This window comes from Lontra canadensis, unplaced genomic scaffold (assembly GCF_010015895.1).
Source record: "Lontra canadensis isolate GAN:19392208 unplaced genomic scaffold, GSC_riverotter_1.0 scaffold161, whole genome shotgun sequence".
NCBI lineage: Eukaryota > Metazoa > Chordata > Mammalia > Carnivora > Mustelidae > Lontra > Lontra canadensis.
In genome coordinates, this window is record NW_022631155.1 from 1,389,422 (window position 1) to 1,414,281 (window position 24,860).

The window sequence follows — 24,860 nt, forward strand, 5'->3', positions numbered from 1 at the left end:
GCTGAGCATGGCATAATGGATAAACTTGTGGAATAGGTTGTACACCTGAAACTAGTGTAATGTGTGTGAACTATTCTGAAATTAAAAAAGAAGAAAACAGAAACTTTTTTATGGATTCAAACAAAAATGGTCAAGCCAGCAGGCAATAGAACAATGAGCTTCAGAGGGGACATTGTGGAATCAGAGCAGCTGGTTTCAAATTGCCTCAGACTTGCTAGCTGTGTGATCTTGGGCAAGATACTTAACTTATCTGTGCCTCTGCATTCTCATTTGTTACATGAGGAGAATAATAGAGGCCACTTACCCCTAGAGTAGATATAAAAATGATACGCACTCTTGCTTATGGTAAAGTCTATCCTGGGTAGAAGGGCAAGGGTGGAATGAAATATCCTCTTCCTCCCCACACCACCCATGGCCAGTTCCCAATGCCTTGATCTCAGTGCTTACCATTGGAAGCCAAGCATGGGTTTCTCATCACACATCTGAACTCCGGTGGCTCATAGGCAGACTCCTGGGTGTGGTAGAAAGCCCAGTGGTCTGGAGATCCAAGACCCTGTTTCCAGGTCCAACTCTACCACACACTTGATGTTGCTGCGGTAGTAACAGCTGCAATCTGCTTGTCTCCCAAATGAGGATAATCATCCTGCCCTTTATCCCTCACAGGGCTGCTGTGAGGATCAGATGAGATAAGGGAAGGGAAATAATTCTGTAAAGGAGGGGTGATTAGTCTATGAAAGGCCTGGTGAATATTTTCGCATAAAAACTACCTCAATTTTGTACTCAAAGGGTGTTCTTTTCTGTATCATCTCTCCTAGAGTGCTTATCTGGGTCTGAATAATTGTGATACCTAGTCACATGGATTTGCAATTATCTCCAGTTGGTTTGCTTTCTTTCTTTAATTGAAAAAAGTGTTTTGTTGTCTTTTCTTCTTCAGAACCACAGCTTGTTGCATTTACCTTTATTTCTACCCCAAATCTCTCTGTTCATGAAATTACTCAGAGTGGGGGCCTACATTTTCTACCAGGAACCCATCTGGTAAAAGAGGTGGAGGGTTTACTCCACATCTGCCATGGAGACACTAATACTTGCCCTGTGGGCCCACAAATAAAGCTGATGCTCTTTGCCCAGGGCTGCACTGCTCTCTGACTAGGCTGTCACAAGGATGAACTAAGGTGCTGTGGGGGGAATCAGGAAGACAGAAGCTGGTAGAAGCAGGCATTGCACTTCCTCAACCAGAGTGTGGCGCTCTATGCACTTTGTCTAATTTGATTGAATTGTCTTTGGGCCAGTCGTTTTGTTTCGTCTTTTATGTTCTACAGTTTAACTGTCATCTCCTTTAAAAAAAAATTACTATGGGGCACCTGGGTGGCTCAGTTGGTTAAGCGTTGGACTCTTTGTTTCAGCTCAGGTCATGAACTCTGTGTCTTGATCTCAGGGTCTTGAGATCAAGCCCCACATGGGTCTCCACATTCAGCAGTCTGCTTAGGGATTCTCTCTCTCTCCCTCTGCCCCTCCCACTCATTCTCTCTCTCTCTCTCTCTCTCTCTCTCATAAATAAATAAATAAAATCTTTAAAAGAATTAGTACAGGTAGCTTCCTTTGAAGACATTTTTCTTTAGTGAAATCCTGGCGCCAATAGTGTACACTTTCTTTCTGGGCTCCCTTTTCCCAAAGGGGTGCTTACTTTTGTGGAGAATTATGTCTGGCATCATGTGAGTAAAGTGGCTTTAAAAAACACGAAGGTGCCCACTTCCAGGATCATCTGAATGACATATGACGTGGCAAAGATCTTTTGGGTGGGAATTTCCAACAATCTTCACAACCCTGACCTATATGGGCACCTCTGCATAATGGGGGCAATGGCACATGGGAGGCAGAACTGCTTCTGGACTATTCATTTTTGGGGTGGGACTGTCACAAGCACAGAGCCTGTCCCCAAGCCACCACCTTCAGCTGCTACGAGTCATCTGCAACTATTTTAACAAACTGCGTAGTGTTTTAAATTAAATAATTTTGTGGGATTCTGGCTTGGCAGAAAGCAAACAAATAGAATGCTGCTCATTTTTTTATGGGACTTGCTGTCTCAAACCTCAGACATATTCAATGGTGGCACCTGTTCGATGGAACTACTTAGATGTTTTATTTAACAAACACTTAGAGCACTTATTTTGAGCAGGGACTATTCTGGGTGATTTATAGCCATGAAACTCCCACTGAATCTTAGTAACCATACTTGATGAGAGGTGAATGCCTGCCCTGTCCACTGAGGAGCTTGGCTATCCTTGGTTGGGCAATATCAAGAAACTTATAAGAAAACCTGAGGGTCAGGGTGAGGAAGTCATCAGTAGTAGAACATCTGACTCCAGACTCAATGGACCACGCTGCTGTCCTGGCAGGTGTCAGGAGATCAGCCAGAGGAGCTGCCACAGGGAAGCTTACCTTAACATCCACTGAGTTTTGCAGATGGTGGACACATCTATGTTCCACAGAGCATGCCTATGGGAGGTGTCCAGTAAGTGCTTGTGACAGGTGTGGGGGCATTAGCCATTTTCCTAGGTATGGAAGAATTATAAAGGAGAGAAATTTCAAGCTGGAAGGGCCTGTGGAGACCGTTTAATCCACTCCTGCTGCTTACTAACGAAAAGACTGAGGCCTGGCACAGGAACTGAGCTGGGGTGCCTGGAAGGATTAGTTGTTAAGTGTCTGCCTTTGGCTCAGGTCATGATCCCAGAGTTCTGGGGTCAAGCCCTGCATGCGGCTCCCTGCTCAGTGGAAAGCCTGTTTCTCCCTCTCCCAGTCCCCCTGCTTGTGCTCTCTCTGTTGCTGTCTCTCTCTGTGTCAAATAAATAAATAAAATCTTTAAAAGAAAGAGAGAGAGAGAGAGAGCTACCCCGGATGCACTGCTAGTTAGGGGCAGAACTTGGGGTGTCCTTATTCATGCTCAATCCAGAACTCATTGTGGGTACATGTGCTTTCGGTCCTCTGACTGGGCACAGACAAAGGACAGCAGAGGACAGCAATGATGAGTGAGAAAAAGAGTTCAAGGCCTAAGCCTCTTGTAATTACAGTGAACATACCATTTATCTTCCAAACTCATATCCTTTTTAGAACAGAAGGGAGAACTGTTAATGATTACTGGGACACTAGCATAAACAGGTCTGTCCCTAGGAACCAGAGCATATGTTCACCATAATTAAAATTAATAAGACAATAGTAAAAAGACCAACAAGTACTGCAAAGATGCTCATTAAATTCCAACATTGGCTGAGTGCTTTGCCTCCCCTAGCTCATTTGATCTTCTCCACAGACTCACCAGGCAGGTCTGCTCTGCACACTGAGGAAACTGAGGCTCCGAGAGGTCAAGTCACTTGCTTGAGGTTACATAGTGGGTTAGGGCTCAATGTGGACCAGAATCCAGGTCTGTCTTGAGTCCAAAGCTCTTGCTGTCCACACCACCCTGGATTGCCTCACCTTTTGCTCACCCTTTTCACTCCTGAAACATTTCCACATGGAGAAGGGGTCTGGAGAGCTGATGGGTGGTGGCAATTCACTGGCATGGGTGTCAGGTGTACAACTTTGTGCAAGTCCCTTTATCACCATGCCATCCACTCCCACCCCTAGGCCTCAATTTCCTTATCTAGGCCTCTCATTCAAGTCCTTCTACAGGCTGGCCCCTGGTGATTGGTCTGGCTTTATTTCTACTTGCTCCCTGATCTTCAGCTAGACCAGCCTCCATGCAATTCCTCATGCACACTTTGGGCTCCCCTGATGCCAGGCCTGGACTCTTATGCTGGCATACCCTCCCCCACCTCACCCAGTGCAGTACTCCCCCATATTGGTCTTGCCATGACCACTCTTGGTCTTCCCCAGTAAAGATAACTCACCCCAACAGCATCTGCCTCCACTCCTAAAGACAGCTTTATGAGATCCCAGAGGGACACTCACAATGGTGGGTAGTTCACCCTTCACTAAAGATCCTAAAGCTCTGGAGCCTGTGGTGGTAAAACCAAGTCCAAACATTAAGCAGGACTTGAACGATAAAGCTAAAATGCCCAATGCCTCAATGTCACACTTGGAGCCAAACCAGAAACACCACTCTTTTGGTAACAAAGTGCGCCTGCTATCCTGGAACCCAAGACAAACGCTGGTTTCAAGATGCTAAGCCACATAGCCAGGCAAGAGGACAGAAAGAAAAATACATATACACATCCATAGGAAGTAAGAAGGGAAACTTAGGAACAGTCTGCCACAGAAAGGGGGTGGAACTGTGTCTTTTTCTTACTTCTGCTTTTATGTTTACTGTCCACATTTTGTGATTAGTGTGTATACATTTTATGATGGAAAAGTAAGTTTTATTCTTGAAATAGTCTTGGTAAATGGAAAAAGAAAAGGAAAAAAAGGAAGGACAGGAAAGATATTAGTGAATCAGTATCAGATTTGCTGAGTCTTCAGCTCACCTCTGTAGCCTACTCCCTGCAGGCCTTGGACTTGGCCTTTCCCTTCTCCGGGCCTCCTCTTCCTCTCTGTAAAAGAAGGCAGGCAAACTGGGCCATCTTAAGGCAAACTTCCAGTGCTCATACCTAGAGACAGGCCACATGCATGTGGTTTGTGGGAGAGATCTAGGGGGCTTTTGTCTGCTCCTAGACCAGAGATTAAAATGTGGTTTGTTTTGGGGCACCTGGGTGGCTCAGTTGGTTAAGCACCTGCCTTCGGCTCAGGTCATGATCCCAGAGTCCTGGGATTGAGTCCCGTGGGGGAACATGCTTCTCCCTCTGCTCTTCTCCTGCTAGTGTGCTCACTCTTTCTCTCTCTCAAATAAATAAATAAAATCTTCTAAAAAATTTAAAAGGTGGGTTTTTTTGCTGCTCTAACTGTTCTTGTTATTATGGGTTTTGTTTCTAGTTTTATTGTTGCTTTCTTCTATCAGTGTCACTGGAGTCCCAGCTCAAACCTCTGGTCTGACACAGGCCTTCTCTAAGCCTGGAGCCCTGGACTGAACAAGGCCACCAGAAAGCCCAGAGTCCCTGGACCTCTTTTTTTCATCATGGAACAAGTGGCTCTTTTCATCTGGACCTAATCAAACTGTGAAAGCTCTCCAGAATCAAAGGTAGCTCCCAAGAAGAGGCCGAAATCCACAGGAATGTGAACAAATGAGATCTTTTCCCACGTTCCCTCCTTTCTCCCTCTTTTACTTTCTGTTTTGTTCCAGAAAATATCTTATTATATCTCCATCATACAAGTAATACATAATCGTTGTAGACCTATCAGGAAAAAAAGATTTGAATATATCTGTCCATGGTAACAATATGCAGCTGTTGAAAGACAGATATGTTCTCGTTTTGAGTATAAGGGTATATCTGTATGTGTTGACATGGAACTATGTCCATGGCATATTTATTGAGTGAAAAAAAAAAACAAGTTAAAGCACAGTGTATATAGTGTGATCCCATTTGAATTTAAATATAAATGTATATGTTTATACATGCAGGCAAACGTGTGGGAAAATCTATACTAACAGGTGCACTATCATCTTCTCTGGGGAATGCAATGCTAAAAGGGAAAGCCTCTTTATACAGCTGTCTGGTTTTGCACTTTTTAAAAGCCTGTATTACTCTTGTAATTAAAAAAAATCTAAGAAAGTAAAGAAAAATAAAGGCAACAAAAGAGCTACTACGGTTACTTCTACATTGAAATGAAAAGAAAATACCACCCATCGTGGGGAGCATTGAGTGATGTTTAGAATTGTAGAATCAATATGTTGTACACCTAAAACAAATATAACTTTTTTTTAAAAGATTTTATTTATTTATTTGACAGAGATCACAAGTAGGCAGAGAGGCAGGCAGAGAGAGAGGAGGAAGCAGGCTCCCCGCTGAGCAGAGATCCTGATGCGGGGCTGTATCCGACACGGGGATTATGACCTGAGCTGAAGGCAGAGGCTTTAACCCACTGAGCCACCCAGGTGCCCCACAAATATAACTTTTTATATTAATTATACTTCAACAAAAAATCAAATGGAAAAAAATGTCAAAAAGCCAAAAGAAAAAAGTCATGTATAATTCTTATTCTTCCTTCCTTGCCTTGAGGCAATCATTGTTAATTTTTTTGTTGCATAACCCAATCTATTTTTTAAACATGTGATGCATAAATTATTTTTATTTACATAAAAGGGAATAAATTATGCATACCATTTCCATTTAACTTGCGTTTCTCACCTAATATTGTAGCATGAACATCTTTCCAGGTTGATGAAAATGCATCTCTCTTTTCATTCTAAATGGTTGTACACATATTTAGATTATTTCCTTTTTATGCCCCTATTTTTTATGTTTTTATTTATTTTTTTATTTTTTTAATCAATACATAAAGTATTATTTGCCCCAGGGGTACAGGTCTGTGAATCATCAGGCTTACACACTTCACAGCCCTCACCATAGCTCATGCCCTCCCCAATGTCCATAACCCAGCCACCCTATCCCTACCACCCCCAGCAACCCTCAGTTTGTTTTGTGAGATTAAGAGTCTCTTATGGTTGGTCTCCCTCCCCAGTCCCATCTGGTTTCATTTTTTCCCTCCCTACCCCCTACAACCCAACCTCCCCCCCTCCACCGCCTCTCAAATTCCTCATATCAAAGAGATCATATGATAATTGTCTTTCTCTGATTAACTTATTTCGCTTAGCATAATACCCTCTAGTTCCATCCATGTCATTGCAAATGGCAAGATTTCAGGGGTTTTTTGTTTTTGTTTTTGTTTTTAATGTATACCCTTATTTTTTTAAAGAAACTGCTGTCAACATCCTTGGGCAGTTAAATCTTTCCACATATCCAGTATTATGTCCTCAGGATAAATTCCTGAAACTGCTTGGTATAAAGATGTGCAATATTTGTTAAGGGTTTTAACCTATGACACCAAATTGCCTTCCAGAAAGGCCTTGCCAGTTATCCCTCCACCAGGCCAGCAGCATTCAGGTCCATCTGGTTTCCACATCATTCACCCCTCTACAAGTTAGTCCCACTCTTTGAAATGTTTGTTCATTTGATAGCTGAAAAATATGCAATTTCTGCATCTTTTTAATGATCACTCCCTGATTACTACTAGGTCATTTCTCTCTCTCTCTTTTTAAAAGATTTATTTATCTATTTGAGAGAGAGGGAGTACAGGAGAAAGAACTTCAGTGAGGGGAGGGCCAGAGGAAGAGAATCTTCAAGCAGATGCCCTGCTGAGTGCTGAGCTTTATGCATGGCTTGATTTCAAGACCCATGGGATCATTACCTGAGCCAAAACCAAGAGTCTGAAGCTTAACCAATTGAGCCACCCAGGTGCCCCAAGTGCTGGACATTTCTTAATGGTTCTCATTCCTCTGTCTTTTGACGAGTTGTTTATGTAGAGTTGCAATTTTCCCCCTGGGGTGTTTGTCTATTTCCTATTGATTTGTAAAAACTCCTTATATGTTAAAGATATTAATCACTGTTTTTCATATATGTCATTCTTCCAAGTATGTTATTTTGATTTTTAATTTTATCTGTGGTGTTTGTTAATCCACAGAACATTTTTTCTTTTTTTTTAATTTAAATTCAATTAATTAACATATAATGTATTATTAGTTTCAGAGGTGGAGGTCAGTGATTTATCAGTCTTATATAATACCCAGTGCTCATTACATCACGTGCCCACAGAAGCTTTTAATTTTTGAGTGAAATTTATCAATATTTTCCTTTATAATTTCTGTTTGGTGTTTTATCTAAAATACCCTCCCACTGCAAGTGTATAAAAATATTTACCAGTACTTTCTTCTAGTGTGACATTAAATTATTTGATCTGTCTGTTATGGGAATGCAGGGTATGAGGTAGTGATTTATATGTACTTTTTGAAATGGCTAGCTATCCATCCCAGCACCCACACTGGTGGTCTCTCCACTTCATTTTGTTGGGAATGCTATCAGTATCTCATCTACTGAACAACTCTTGCACATGGGTATATTGCAGGACTTGATCTCCTGTTTCGTCTTTTTGATCAAGACTAGAGGTTTTGAAACAGCTCCTGAGTTTCTCTGGAGCTCTCCATGTCACAATAGCTCTAAGTGTGTGCACCAGGAGTGGGGAGGCAGCTACAGGAGACAAGCTCCAAGGGAACTGAAGGTACAGCCATACAGTAAGAAATGACCTTCTCCAAATATAGCTCAGTCAGGCACACTTCCAAACCTCCAAAGTACCAACCACTGTCCAGCAATCCCCCAAAGCCCAAACTCAGACAAAAACTCTCTCTGCCGACTGGCGCTGTTGGCCTCTTGGTGGCACTGCAGAACTGTCCTGTGCCTCCTGGAGGGCGTAGGATGGAGGAAGCGACTCCTGGGGCTCTGGGGTACCCAGGTCCCTTTGAGTTCCAGAATTCTGGGCAGTGGGATGCAGGCAAAGGCTGCTGCTCCCCAAGACCACCAGCATGGCTTCACTGCTGTCTTTGGTATAGAACCACATGCTGATTCTTCAAAAGGGCCCACATGACTGAGGCTCCAGGGGCAAGGCCATTACAGCCAAGACTCTTTATAAATCACTCAGTTTTGTGTTACTTTACAAGGTCTTTCACAGCCAGGATATCCTTTAAGGAAATCCTTTAAGGAAAGCAGCTCGATGCACAATCATCTCTGCTTTCTGAATATCTGAGGAACCAGTGGAAAAAACCCTTGTGGAAACTTGACCAAGTTCTTATCCCTCTCTTATGGACACTTTTCTTCAGTATAGCTAGTAGTCTAGAGAGAAAGCTAGAGTCTGTCATGCCAGATGAGAAGGGTTACAAGAGGCAAGGAAGCAGATTAGTGTTCACTTTGAAAGTGCTCTGGAAAATTCCTGAGCTGCAGCAGGCAGCTTTCATTGGGAGGCACCGGAGCAGATAACTTGGGAGCTTCTAGGGGGCTGTTGCCGTCATCCAGGTAGGAGAAAGACAGCCCTGCTGGTATTTGAGATATATTTTGGAGGTAGTCCTAGGACTTATTGATGGATAGAACTTGTAGAGTGAGGAAAGGAGGACAATCAAGGATGGGATGTAGGTTTTGTCTTAAATATGGCCAAGAAATGACTAGGGAGGAGTGGATTTGGGGGTAGAAATGGGAAAACTTATGGTATTTCCTCTGTGCCAAGAATTGTTTCTTGTACAGTAGCAGGTTTTATCTCCTAACAGTCTCATGAGTAGGTATCATTATTATCATGTTTGCTACACAGATAAGAAATTAAGGCACAAAGAATGCTTTGGCAAGGTCATATGGTAAGCTAGCAGAGATGGGACACAAACTCAAGTGACCTACTCCAGAGTCATTACTCTTAATTACGATGCTATACTGCCTCTCCAAACTAACGTGCTTAGGGACAGGGACTTAGATTTGGACCAGGTTAAATCTGAGAAGTCTATTAGACATCCAAATGGAGAGTTCCAGAACACAGTTGAATAATAGGTTTACCTAAGATGGTGGCTTCAATGGGTATGTATGCCTCCTGGAGCTGCAAGCAGCCTCAGTTAATGTCCATGATGATGATGCTGATGATGATGACGATGATGATGCTATGTAAAGAGCACAGGACATACATAATAGTCCTAAAGATAACAACTATCATCATCACTAGGATGTTCTACAGGTACCTCAAACACAACTTGTCCGAATGGAATACATTATCTTCCTCAAAAATAGGCTCCATCTCCTCTTTCTCCTTTAGTTGATCAAACCAAAAATGTGGAGTCAGCCTCTAGTCTTCCATTTCTCTCAGCTGCCACATCTAATTATCACCAAGTCCTGTCCACATGGACTCAAAAATGAATCCTGAATTCTTTTTCTCCTCCTCTCTATTCTCACTACCATTTGACCCAAACAAAAAATTCTCATCTCTTCTTGCTTGAGTGGTGGTCACAGCCTGCTGACTGATCTCTTACCTTTGATCTTGGGTCCCACTAATCCTTCTTCCACACATGAGCCCAAGATCTAGATCTAGATCTAAAACAGAGATTCAATCATGTCACTGCTCTTCTGAAAATGCTTCAAGGCCTTCTCCAGCTGACACAAATTCTGCCTTCTTGTATGTCACAGCCCAGTTTGGAGACCACTTTCCACACATGCAGATGATGAGTTCTGTGATCAGGAAAGCCCAGGAAGAGAGGAGTGTTTCCTGCCCCAGCCATGTGTGAGAGTGGAGAGGAGCTGAGAAAGGCCTTCTGGAATAGGTGACATATAAGCCAAACCTTGAGTAATCAGTGGGAGGCCAGCAAATAAAATGGAAGAAAGGAATTCCAGCATGCAAAAAGGCACAAGCAAGGGAGAAAACAAGGTAAGTTCGGTGGACCTGGTGCACAAAGGATCAGTGGTGTGACACTGGGGAGGTCCACACGGCCAAGTTATACTCATCTTATAGCCCTTGGGAAGAAGTTTGGATTTTATCTTCGGGGCCACAGAAAGCCCACAGAAGTTTCAGAGAGTGGGAAGACCTGGTTATATTTGTGTTTCTGGAAGTTTCATTCTTAAAACAGCATAATCTCTAAGGAGGAGAATTTGGCAATGTTTAGCAGAATTGCATATTCATTTATCCTTTTAGCCAATAATCCTACATTCATGAATGTATTCCAAAGATACACCAACAAAAATATGAAATTGTATATGCACAGGATATTTATCACAGCAGTATTTGTAATAGCAAATATTTGCCAACAACTTAATGTACATCAGTAGAGGATTGATTGAATAAATGAAAGTCCTATCTAAATAAATTTATGCTAAAAAAAAACCGGAGGATACACTGCTATCGAATATATATAGCTAAGTAAAGAAAGCAAGGTGCACAAGAACGTATATAGTATGTAATCGTTTGTGTAAACAAAATGGGGATTTGGAGATATAGATTCATATATTAGTGAAAGAATAAGTGAAAAAGCAAAAAAAAAGTGGTTGCCTGTGGGGAAAGAATGAGTAGAGGAGACAGTGCTGGAAGTTAAATCTCTATAACTTGTTTTATAGGTTTGGATTTAGAAGCATTTAATATTTCATATAACTTAAAAGCAAAATTAAATCAAAGAGAAAAAAAATCAATCCCTTAAAGTTGAAAACAAATTCAAGTAAATGAAGGTATCTGTATATCAAGTTGATGGCATAATCATACAAAGCAGAATATTTTGAAGATTTGGAAACACAGTATTTTGACTGCAAATCCCTGTTGGAATATATATTGAAGACAAATAAAGAGAAAGAAGTACTAAATTGCATTCAGTCTTTTGTTACTAGTTATGATGGTGTTATTTTAACACACACGTATTAGAATAAAACAAATTGTATATATGTATATGTATATACATTTTAGAAAAAGCCAAATAAGTAATAATGTTAATATTATTAAGAAGCATGATTTTCAGCATAAAAGAGATACTATAAAATCAAAGAAGTTAAGTAAAATGTACTATAATCTTTCTCATGAATTGAAGTCATCAGTGTGAACTCTTCAGTTTTGCTTTCTAAGAGGTGCATATTTCTTAACCCTATCCAGTGAAAATGCTAAGTAACCCTGCAACCCAGTAGTAAAGAATGTTAATACCCAGCTTATAATCTTTTGCTACTATTTCCCACTGAAATCTGCCAAGGCTCCTTGGAAATATGGTTGGTTGCAGGTTTCTGGCAGAAAATATACAAATGAGCTGAAAACCTCTGATGGTTTTATCAAAGGCTACTTGAGTCAAATAAAAAAGACATAGGAGGATAGATATTCCCTTCTGATAATCCAGAATAGCTTGTTACAGACCAACCTTTCTACTGAGAACTAGAATAGTTGAACAAAATATGGGGGGAAACTATTTTGAGGCAATGGGGAACTACCAGCGCAGTGAGGACTTGACAAACCAAGATTTCAAAAAGAAGGGAAACATAAGAGAGGTGAGCCTGACACTGAGCATCACTTTTCCCCTCAAGGCATTTGCTAATTCTAAGAAGTGGCTAAGAGATAGAGAAGCTGAGCAAGATCCCCATAGTTTTTTGGGGTTGAAGGGTCAAAAACAGGCAATCAGGGCCCATCAAGAATGACGAGTCTCGTAAACAGACTCTAAATTGGTATCCCCAATGGGATATTGGATGAGGAGCTTTGTCTTATGAGGTGGCAAGGATGACTTCCAGACATCTTACACCTTTCTTAAAGCCAATGGGCTCCTCCCCCTGTTTTTCTGCCTCTCAGCTTTCTGGCCCTTGAGCTATGTCTCCTTTGATGGTACTGTCCAAACCTTCAGTGGTTCTTCTCCAGAAATCTTTTAGATCCGTTTGCTTAGTGGGCACTTGTGTCCCGGGGCAAGCTCCCCTGGAGACAACAGCTACACCAAGTCATCAGAGGTTCTGCTGCTAAGCCCCACCTCATCCACAATTCCTTGAATAATTGACTCTTTGGAAGCAGTTTCCCTTGTTCCTTACAAATTTCCTATTAATTGATTTAAACAGCACTTCTGTCCATCAGTAATTTTTAGGATTTTGATTATGTTACACCATGTCAAGTCACAAATCAGATTAGGATTTTTTAAATAACTTAATCCAGATGATATCATGTTGGTCAGTTAAATCACCTGCAGCACCTACAAGGACCTAATTATTCTGGCATAAAATAATTTATTTCCCTTTTTCCACATGACTATTATGAGACACCTTGTTAAAATCTTACTGAAATCCAGATCCACTACATTTTGCTGATGTACTAGCCGGGTAACCTTGACAGAGGAGGAAATGGGACACGTGGGGAATGATTTACTATTGGCAGATCCATTCTAGGTCCTTCAGACAATTTCTTCCTTTTCTAGCAGTTCTCAAACAAGTCATAAATAGTGCCCTTCAGACCTGGCCCTCACTTAGATGGTAAGCTACTTGATCTGTGGTTTAGCATCAAAAGACTGGAGAGGTGTAAAAGGTATTACAGTTTGTGCAATCTGTTCTCCACCGCAGGTCCTAATTTATAAGTCTTTCAGTGTTCTGGGGTAGAATCTTTTAAGACCAGAGAACTGAACCCATTTTGAGAGCCCACAATACCCTCTGAATATGTCATTGGTGTTCTGACTGCCCACTCCTTTGGAGTGAGTCCTGCACCATGTTTGGCTCCCCAGCTCTTGTCTTCCCTCATCCCATGTTTCTCTTATTTCCTCACCAGTCTTCTGTTCATGTCAGAGCATGATCAGACTACAAAAGACTGGTTAAAAGTCATGTTCATTGTAATGATTTATTTAGGTCACTTACTATCTGTGTTTATAAGTGGCTTCAGTAACTGCTCATCAGTCATTGACTACAGCACACATTACCTTTGTACTATGTAACTGCAGTAGGAAAATCTACGTATGAATGGTCAGTCTTCAGAGTTTCTTGATAGTTTGAGATTTATGCATAAAGTGAATGATTTGACAAGTCAGGTTCTCAAACGTTTTTTACCCCATTTGTGGTAACCACCTCCAAGATGGCCTCTGATAAGCCTTGTCTGCTGGTACTTATACCCCTGTATAGCCTCTTCCAACATTATATCAGTGTTAGTCTGTATTACTAGCCAAATATGGACAAAGTGACCAAATATGGACAAAGTGATGGTATGTGATTTCTGAGGTTAGGTCATAAAAGAGTTTGCCATTCCAGCCTTGCTCTCTCCGGTTGCTTCCTCCAGGGGAGCCAGCACCACATTTCAAGAGCACTCAAGCAACCCAACAGAGAGATCCACATAGTGAGAAACTGAGGCCTTAATCAATAACCAGGACCAACTTTCTAGCCATGTGAGTGAGCCATCTTGAAAGTAAACCCTCCAGCTCCTGGCTCACACCATAACTACAACCCCATAAAGGACTCTGACCTAGAACTATTTAGCTACATTGTTCCTGAATTCCTGACCCTCAGAAATGGTAAGATAACAAGTGCTTATTGTCTTAGGCAAGTAAGTTTTTTTTTTTTTTTGGCAAGTAAGTTTTGAAGTAATTTTTATGCAGAAATATATATGATATAGCAACTCCCAATAAGAAATAAATTGTATATCATGACTCAATATGCACATACATATGTATGTAAAAATACAATAAATTTTATGAAACTGAATAAGATCAATCTGATATTTTCACTTTATTTTCATTTTTAAAAATTGCTGTTCATGACCCGCTAAATCAATTTTATGATCTGCTAATGGGTCATCATGCAAAGTTTGAAAAACACTGCAGTAGAGGATATTATCCCTCTACTTCTGAAATCCCATAGTTTCATGTGGTATGGATATATGCTCATAATATGAACAAAACAGAACATTGGCTCCAATGAGTAAAACACATAGGCATTTCAGTAAGAGTCAATAGGAAAAGAGGGTGGATAGAGGCTGTTGTAATTCTCCTTTGTGCTTCCCATTGTCTCAATCCTTTGGACCTAAATCTCTCTTTGTTGGTTTTAGATCTTTCTTATGGAATAACCTGGACTTCTCATATAGATGTGTCTTTCCCACCTGGATGTGTAACTGCCCATCTGCAGCATTTGGAGTGAAGTCAATCATCTTCTGTTTTTCTTTGTCTTGTCCTTGGCTTTTTATGAATATATATCAGGCAGTGATAGTCTGCATTCACACAACCCGCAATCAATTCAGGGGAATTCCTTGAATGATTTAAGACTCTCCTTCCTGTGCACTACCTTAAAGGAAAACATTGTTAATGAACTCCTAAGATAATTTTCCCATATTATGGTATAAGAGGACTGCAACATGTATACATGGAATTAAAATAGGGAGCCAATTGTTGACATCCAGTGGGAATATTGATCATCATATGAGAGCAAGAGAGAGAGACAAGAATGGAACAGACAGAATGGAGAGGGAGGGAAGGTAAAGAGGGAGGAAGAAAGCAGGAGGAGAAAGATGAAGGGAAAGAAGGAATAAGGGGAAGGAAGAAAAGAGGAAGGAAACAAGCAAACCAATTTGCTACAATATAGCATCCACCAACTGGGACGTAAGAACAGCATGTTTTAAGATTTGTAATATAACCAGGCAGAACCATACAGCAGCTGGGAACCACAGAGTGACAAAGTTTGAGGAAATATGCTCACTTCACAGAGGAAAACCTGTGGTACAACTCTACAGTTTTCACTAACAGTTATAGGTTCCCTCTGGAAGAACTTGTGAGCAGGGGGCTAGCAGCATGCCTAAGAGATTGATGAGGGTTTGAGGAAACCTGGCCTCAAGGAACAGTTAATCCTAAAGCCAGCACCCAGTTTTCTAATTTCCTGCTCCTGGGGGATGAACTGCCTGCTTGACCCCCACTTGCTTCCATCCCTCTTAAGCACCCCAAGCCTATGGTTGAACATGAGGTTTCCCATGATGTCCATAGACCATAATTCATAGCTGAGGAGGGGTTGGTTCATTTCAGTCTGACCCCAGACATCCAGGTACCATTCTATGATTTTCTGCAGTTTTTGAATGTCCAGATATGGAAAAAGTTATTAGGAGCTAGATGTTTACTAAGGAATTAAATAGAACATTAAGAAGGAATATTTGAAGATGCATAACCAAACCTGGTTTCTCACTGTACACCTTGAAGCTTTCCTGCTTCCATGTATTTGTCTCTAAATTGAATGGTTTCTCTTTCCTCTCACTGAGTCTAAATTAAATCACACCCTTATTTGAAGGTTCAACTCATAAGCCACTTCCCCTTTGAAGTGTCTTTTAATTGTCTTAGTAAAAAGGTTTAGTAAAAGTTTTCCCCTAGTGACTGAAAACTCCTACAGTAGGGCTCAGCTTTGAGCACATGAGGTACTTAAGAGACATATGAATTAAGGCGACCAAAAGAGAACTGAGTATATGGATCTGGATTCTCAGGAAAGAGGTCTACATAGAAACTAAAGATCTGAAAATCAGCAGCATGTAAATGGTAGTTGCAATCATGACAAAAAACAAACAAAAAAAACTTATGATGTACTATATGTTGGCTAACTGAATATAATAAAATAATAATAAAAAATAAATTAAAAGAAGAAATCATGAGAGTAGGCAAAAGATTGCTCAGGGAGACCAAGAAGAGAAGTATGAGTCATGTAAAAGTTGTTTTCACAGTGCAAAAAAAGTCTGTTGATTAGCTGTGAACGACATGAGAATTGAGTGTGTAGAAAATCAGGAATTTGTACCCCAAGATTTTGAATGATTCTAATAATGACATCACTCCAATCTAACACCAGATTGGACACTCTGCTAAGGATTTTGCATGTGTGTCTCAGCGAATTTTTCAACCATTGGGGCAGATATTAACATCCCCATTTGATGGATGAGGAAACTAAGGCACATACAGATCAAGCAATTACCCAACAAGGTCACACTGTTGGCAAAAGATGAAGCTGGGATGTAGGCTCAGGTGTGTGGGACTCAGAAGTTTGAGCTCTTTCTTGGTAGCTTGCATCATACTGCTTCTCACTATGCTAGTTGCCAGTTGCCATTATATTGCTAATTATATTATTCTGCATCTGATCTAGACAGGCATCTGTCACTGGGGTCCATCCCAGAGATGAGACAATGAAAAAAAACAAGAAATGCTACTTCACAGATGAGTAACACAGAAAGAAGTTCCATTCTCAACATTATCCCTATAACAAGGCTTCAACCATCCTGAGAGTCACTTCCAGTCTCCCTCAATTCTCACAGTTTGACCACCTCCTACATGTAGATGACAGCAGGAGATAAGGTAAAGAATAGAGTTGCACTAAAGCGACCAGTAGAGGCTTTCTCAGATCAAGTACATGCTTTCATTTCCTCAAGTCTTTGCTGAATTTTGGGGGAAAGTATATTTTAACATCCAACGAGAAAACTGAAATATCTTATGGGCTACAAACTTCCTGTATTCCCCCAGTAGGAACAAATCTCTGCTTTCCCTGGGTTCCTACAACACATCATTCTTTTGTATCCCTATTAAAGTCCCTTCTCACTGCTTTCCACAAATCCCAGTTATTTGTGTCCCTGGTGGTCTTGCTCAATAGATTATGAGCCCTAAGAGGGCAAAATTCTACCTCATTCACCTGGGCAGCTCCCACGGAAACTATTGCTGTGCTCTTTAAATGGTGGACTGAGGGAGGCACTAGTAAATGCTTGTTGAAGTGGGGGAAATGTGGCTGATAACTGTAGTGCTTTCTCTTCCTCAGAGAAGCCAATTTCCATTGTCTATCCTAACTTGTGGGGACCCCTATCTCCATCTCTCCTTGACCCTTCCTCTGCTTTCCACCAGCTCCTTCTGCTTTCCCTAATCACAACATTACCATAACATATTGTCATTGCCTATTTTCTTGTCTATCCTATAGACTGAAAGCAAATTAAGGGCAGGTACTCTGTCTGATCCACCTTGGTGCCCCTAGTACCTCAAACATAATGCCCAATGAGTGTGTGATGATGAATGAACCAAAAGAAGGAAGGAAAAAGGGAGAGAAGGAAAGAAAGAGGGAAAGAGGGAAGCAGAAAGGGAGGAAGGAGGGAAAAAAGATGATCTTGGGATTGTAAGTCTTTTGGAAGTTAAGAAAACAAACTAGTGGGGACGCCTGGGTGGCTCAGTGGGTTAAAGCCTCTCCCTTCATCTCGGGTCATGATCCCAGGGTCCTGGGATCGAGCCCCATATCCAGCTCTCTGCTCAGCAAGGAGCCTGCTTCCTCCTCTCTCTCTCTCTCTCTCTCTCTCTGCCTGCCTCTCTGCCTACTTGTGATCTCTGTCTGTCAAATAAATTAATTAATTTTTTTTAAAAGAAAATAAACTAGGGTGGGAGGAGGAAGAAATCACCAATTCTTCTGTGAGAAAAAATACTCCTGACCTTTGTAAGAAAATAAAAGAATACTAGTTTACAAGTAGAAGTGACTGAATCCTTGATTAAACAGCAGGAAAATCATCCAGCATGATTTACTGCTCTATTTATGTAACACCTAGGTTCCAACTTTGTCTAACTTAAGGTCTTCAACTTTGTGAGACTTTTTCACTCACTCAGACTACCTGAAATTGATCTAGGGTGTGTGAAGACACATTTGTCATCACACATCTAAAACATACTGCCACTTAACAGTAAGTCAATTGCTGCTTTTAGGAATGTGAAGTGTTAAGCACAGTGTTGATATTTTGGAATACGTAATGACTGATTGATGGGCAGAATTTGCTTCAAGAAAGAACATGTCAAGTCCCAAACCTACAGAAAGATGACAAGGGGAGAGAGTACCTAAGAAGTCAGTTTAAAAAAAAAGTCAATGAGATAGCAAGAGAAATTGTTCACTTGAGAACATGTAGCTCCATTTTTCCTGCAAAAAGTTAGAATGGGGTGTGAGAAGGAAGATCCTAACCAAGATCAGGATCAAGTAAGAGAAAATGAGCTTTCAATGAAGCAGTGCTCATTTTGGTTAGACATATGGGAGAATTTTCTGACCTCCAGGAACACTAAAAAGATCTGCTAAAGAGGTCATGAATTGTTCAGCTATGAACATCTTCAAAACAGAAACAAACCTTCACACATTGTTGATAGTGTAGTCTGTCCCTTCCCTGGAGTAAGTGTGGTGCTGAGAGGTGGGTGGACAGCTTAATATAGGGACAGTGCACTGCACTAGAGGGTTTAAAATGCCAGAGCCTAGGGCAAAATTGCCTACTTACCAGTTATGTGTCCTTTACCAAATCCTCTGATTATGCTGAATTTCTGTTTATCCAGGGTAAAAATGAAGATAATACCTCATGGGTTTGCTGCAAAGATCAAGTAAGAGATTGTGTATGTAGTACTTTTTAAACTGTAGAGCAATGCATGCATGTTCATAATTACTTTGAATTCTAGAGGTTAAAATAATAATCAGTACCCTTATCTCAAATTCACAAAGCAGGCATCCAAGTCAGTCTTCTCAGGCTAAAGTCTAAAATCCAAACACACAAGTGTCACACACACACACACACACACACACACACACACACAATTTTCTCTATCTTCTTTTCCTAGATCTTCTGTTTTTTAAATTTCTTAATGAGGCATTCGTATTTCCCATATATTTGCATTCCCCCTCATTAAGGTTTATTTTCTTGTGTAGTTTGTAATTTTTCTTTTAGGGTGAGGTGATATTTAGTGAAGGTTGTTTATTATGTTGGAGGACGATATGTCCTAGTTTGTGAGTCACCGAAGACTGGCTAGGTGCTTTTGTTTGCCCTGAATTCCAGGGGTTTCAATGGTTTTGGACCAACTTTTATAATAATGCCTTGACTGGTCATTCTTGTCCCATGAAAGTAGTATATATTCTGACCCTAGATCCATGGGAAATGTGAAATTTGGAGGTTTTGATTTTTCATAAGGGACATCTTTCCTCATCCAAAGCTTGGATGGACATTAAGCTTCCTCACTCCTTCTCTGGGATGATCAAGTTTTTTCTAGTCTGTAAAGAAGAGGGATAGTTCAAGATCCTGGGCTTTATGCAAGGGGCTCAGGCCTAACTCCCCAGCCCAATCTGGGCATGTCTTCTTGCACATGTCTCTTCTCAAGGCCTGGGTCCCAACATCTAGCCCCTGGGTCCTATATCAGGTTCAAATTCCCTAAAGACTACTCCAGGATTAGCTCATTCTTACTGGGCTGGCTTTGAGATTTTTCTATTTGGGGGGTTCCTAGAGATTTCTGTGGGGTTTTTAGGGAGTTTGGCAATATATTTTTAATTGTTATGTTTTTAAGAATTTTTTTAAAAGGCAGAAAGAATAATATAATAAATACCCAAATACCATATCCTGGATTTAAGAGTGTTTGAGGGGGGTTTGCCACACTTACTTTATTAGGTCTCTGAACCATTTTAAAACAATTTGCAGTCATCATGGCATCTGGCTCCTAATTACTTCAGTTTGGTACCTCCTAACAATAAAGCTAACATCATACATAACCACAATGTCATTACCATACTTAAGAAAATTAATCTACTATCAAATAATATTAATATTTCACAAATTGTTTCCAAACTGTATTTTATAGCTGCTTTTGAAAAAAAATCAGGACCCAATCAAATATCGCAAATTATACTTTTTGTTATGTCTTTTTATCATTTTAATCTGGAACCATCCCTATGACACTGAGTTTTTAAAGAAATCAGACTGCTTGTGTTGTAAAATTGTCCAATATTCTGGCTTTGTCTGATTATTTCCTTGTGATTTTTTAACTTAATCCTCCCTCCATATTTTCTGTAAATTGAAAATCAGGTTAAATGATTTGATTCTTTGCAATATATTTCATAGGGGATGCTGTGTTGTTCCTTTTGTAAAAATTAGGAGGCACATATGCTCTAGTCGTCCCATTATTAGGGATCTGGATTAAGGTGATGACAGCCTGATCACTCTATCTTTCCCCTTGTGGCAAAAAAAGTGATCCGTGAGGTGTTGATTATGTATTAAAAGCAGATTTGGGTTGTGTTTTATCCATGCTTCTCTAAGTTTGTTGGAAGAGGAGATATCCAATTAGCTCACTACTCAATGTTGGTGAGATCCTGACCTGGGTAGGCACAGGGCTGGGCGCATGGGGAACGTGGAGGCAAGAAGGGCACAACCCTCACTAAAGGAGCTCACAGTCCAGTTGGACAGACAACACAAAGACACACACGTATTTCCGACCCCTGCTTCTCGGTTGAAATGGCTCACCTCCCTCCTTATAGAAAAAAAAAAACAAAATGCAGCTCTTTCAGAAGAAGCTTTCCTTTTCTCGCTCGGTTCAGCAAAGCTTTCCTGAGGCCCTTCTGTGTGGGGGGACTGTGGCTGGCCCTGGGAATAGGGATTTGAACAAAGCATGCCCCTTGCCCTCTCAGGGCTCGAGGTCTAATTGGAGAGACAGACATATAAACAGACAATTGCAGTCCAGCATGCTGAGCGCTCGACCAGAGGAGTAAACAATGTGCTGTGGGAGGTCAGGGGAGAGCAATTACTGAAGCCCCCTTCTCTGAGGAGCTGCCAGGCTGGGCCTGAGGCCCCACCACTCCAGGTGGGAGCAAGCCCTCTTGTTTTGAATGCCACTAACACTGTCGCTGGGCCTCCCTTATACTATTCAGCATTAACTATGTTTTACTACTGTGACTTAGGGATAAACTCTGAGCTCCTTAGATAGGAAGATGGCTAACAATCAACCGGGTTTCCCCATAGAACCTTGCATTCTTCCCCATACACTCAGTGACACTTTTCTTGGACTCTGCTGCAGTCTGGATGCTCCCTGCTCTGGGAGGGCAGCCCCACAGAACACTCCACAATATTCCAAAGGGCAGCCAAAAAGTGCATCCTTTTTGGGGTGACCACCAGTGGCTTTTTTTGTTATTGCATTTCAACCTCCTTGAATAGCCCTCACTGTCGAGGCTCCAGGATTTACCCCCAAAGCTCCAGAGCGATCCAATCCATTTCTGATCAAGAATTAAAGATTTTCTACTTCTAAACCAAGGCAGTGTTCACTTTATTGCCTTTTAGTCTTCATGGTTTTCTGACTGACTGAGTGGGCAGACATGTCCATTCGCTATGGGGAATTTCCTGGAATTAGCAGTACAGTAAAGAAAAACCTTGGCTTAAAAGCATTAAGGCAACTACAGCTAAAAAATAAATTTTAACCATGGTATAAAAGCAAACAGTTAATCCCAGTTGCAATTAATTTCAGTTTCTGATCAATTCCTCCTGTGAGTAAAGCACATGAGAAATATGATCTCCAAACGATTAACTCATAGCAAAAGGTCACTTCTTTGAGGTATGAGCAGTGTCTGGAATCTTTCCCTCCTTACAGATCTCGACAAGGCTAACTTAAGCACGTTCTTCTTCAGCTACTTGCCCTGCTTTCCTGCTTGGTTCTCAACTTTAATCAGGGATCACAATCTATTATTTATTCTTCACAAAGAAGAAAAAGAAGTATGAATGTATGAGTCTGGTGTCACCCATAGATCAATTAAGGGGGGGGAATCCCAAAACAACAGATTTCTCCAAGCTGAGTAGTCTTTCTACAGTTTGTGCCAACTTCAACACACCCAAATGTTTATTTAACAGTAAAATGGGCACTTCTACGAGGACTGCTTATGGCTAATGAGAAAGGTAGCACTCAAGCAATCATGTTCTGTGCCAATTTCAGGCACAAGTGAGACAGAGAGAGAAAAAGGTGGAGAAGGAAGAGTGGCCTCTAAGAGAAGTGCAGAAGCCATGTGGCTCAGAGCGCCCTCTTTCCACATAGCTGGCCGCCCCTCAGAGTGGAGCAATCTTTGGGCCATTTTCAGGACTCCATCTGGGGATAATGGCTGTACTTTTGAAGGCGCCTCACTGTGCTTGCTGTGGGGTCTGCTTTGCAGCAGCATAGCTATGCTGGGTGCCAGGTTGCCAGGGAAACCAGGAAGTTTGAGTTGGTTCTTGCACATGACTCTGGCCCAGGTGTTCTTTAATGGATGGTTGGCCCCAGTGTTCATGTCCCATCATCTGGCCCTTCGGGCTGCTCCCATTTGGAGCCATTACTGCCCATCACAGAAGAGCATTCTGAGAATGTCCCACTGTAGTATTTTGAATACCATTAATGCCCCATCCCAACTCTACCATCAACAAAAAAGTAGAAAAATATTCCCCATAGAAGAACTAACTTTAAGGATAGTTTTTGTTTGGATGGTTTATGTATGGATGGTTTTTGTTTGTTTTATTTTATTTTGTTGTGCAGGGAAGAAGGGAAGAGGAATCAGATACTGTCTGTTTATGCTTTGCTGTGCATGAAAAACATTTTTCCTGTTGATGCCAGACAATGGGAAGGCACCCATGAGTTCCCATTTTACTGTTCACCTGCAGTACTTCATGAGCTTTCAAGAAACCTTCAGTTGAGGACCCAAGAGGAGCTGACAAACACTAGTTCTGTAGCAAGAATGTGCCCTGTCCCTATGAAAGTGGCATGCAGGGTCACTGTCCTAGAGTGGAGGCTGTAGAGGGGATGAGGGCACATGATAGACCAGGGACTGTTTGCTCAAATTGATGTTTCCCTTAGACTTCATTCAGGAGAGACTTGCCTAGTACCTCACAGCAAATTGGTTGCCAAACTAGAATCGGGCCTCAGCCCAACAGACTCCTGGTTCAGTGCTCTCCCTGCCAGCACTGCCAACCTTCCCTTTCAGTATGGGATCAGTCCTTTTCAGATCCAAACTTACTCTTCTTCATACCCCAGCAAAGAAAACACACACCTATATTAAACATCCTGAAATGGGAGGAGACTGGTGCATTTGTCATAGACACCATAAAAAAATCTCCCATTAATTTCCAGTGCAGATAACTCCATGGTCTATAGAAGGAGACAATTCTTTATAGATAAACTTTAATTAAACTTTGCACAGAGACATGGTGAAAATTTGGCCTTCTGCAACCTGAAACCACCAGCATGAAGACCAAAGCTGTTACAGGATACAAAAAGTGGCATTTGTGAATTACCCAGGTTACTTTTAATTGTTTCCCCTTTAGAGTGACTGGGCTTCATCTCTGAGCACAGAACACCATTGCTATGTCTTAGCAATAGTGAAATATGAGAGTATGGCATGAGAGAGGAGAGAGAACATTCTACCTGTTTTAGAATAACTGGGGTGAAGAAGCTGTCATTCTGAATGCTAAAACCTTAGCAGAATATGGTCCAATGAATCCCAAATGGCAACTGGTAACCCAGAGCCCAGGTGATAGAAATCACCCAGAGGACTTGTTAAAATTGTAGCTCTCAGAGCATATCACCAGAGAGTTGAATTCAGTAAAGCCTGAGGTTTGCTCAGTTATCTATACTTTTATGCATGTACTCCTGGGAATTCTGACACAAAGCCAATTTTGGGAATCACAGACTGATCTATCAGCCTCCCCAAACTCTGCCACTAGGGTCAGAGGTGGAGGCCAGGGAAGAATGTATCCAAGGAGGGAGATGCCCTGACTCTGCAGAGTAGATGTGTTCAGGAGTTTGGGAGCTGCTTTCTCTGGAAAAGAGCAGAGACATGGCCTCCTTAGAAGAAAGTCCCAGTCTCCTCCAGATGATGCTCAGTGCACCTTTTGAGATCATTGGGAGAGTAAACAAGGATTCATGTTGCTAGAGGAGAACACAGAAGCAGCCATAGAGCTATGGGATGCTACACATTGGGAAATGGGGGCCCAGAGTTGGAGACAAGCTTGGCTTCAAGTCACATGGACAACATGCATGAGCATCAGCTAAACTCTGTTTCCCAGCCAGGTATCCCTGTTTGTGCAGTACACCCTCCATTTTGCTCATTTTTCACCGTCCACAAATATTGATTAAGTACTATAGGCGAGAAGGTGAAGGCTGAGACCAGAATCAGACCCGGCCCTTACTGTCAGGATATTCCCAGATTGCTAGAAGAGATGACTAGAACCCAAGGTTAGACAATGCCTGAGGAGTGATACAGATAAAGGGGTGGGGATTCCACTGAAGCAGCCATTGCTTTGACCTGGCAGGAAACTCTGGAGCTAGTCCCCATGGGAGACACCTTCCTCCCAGATGGTAATTTAGGTATCCTAGTCACTAAAGTCCCCAACATCAGAGGTAAACATAAGCCCTAAACTCTACAAAAGAGATGGTGCAGAGATGCAGAGGTTGGAGGTGATTTGCCAAAGGTTACATAGTCAGCAGGTGATGGAGCCAGAACTTGATCCCAAATCATCTCCCTCCTAGGTGGTCTAGTACTTGTACCTCTTTCCCACAGGAGTTCTAGAGTCAAGCAAAGAAACCACACTGAGAGCTCTGCTGAGACTTACAGACCTCAGTGAAACAAAAGAGTTGTGTCTCCTTCCATTAACTAAGTTGTAGCCTGAACCAAGGAAATATTCATAGATGCACTAGAAGCAGGCAGCACTAGGTATTGCCCTGGGCATGGTGGCTACTGGTGTAATCCTCTAGC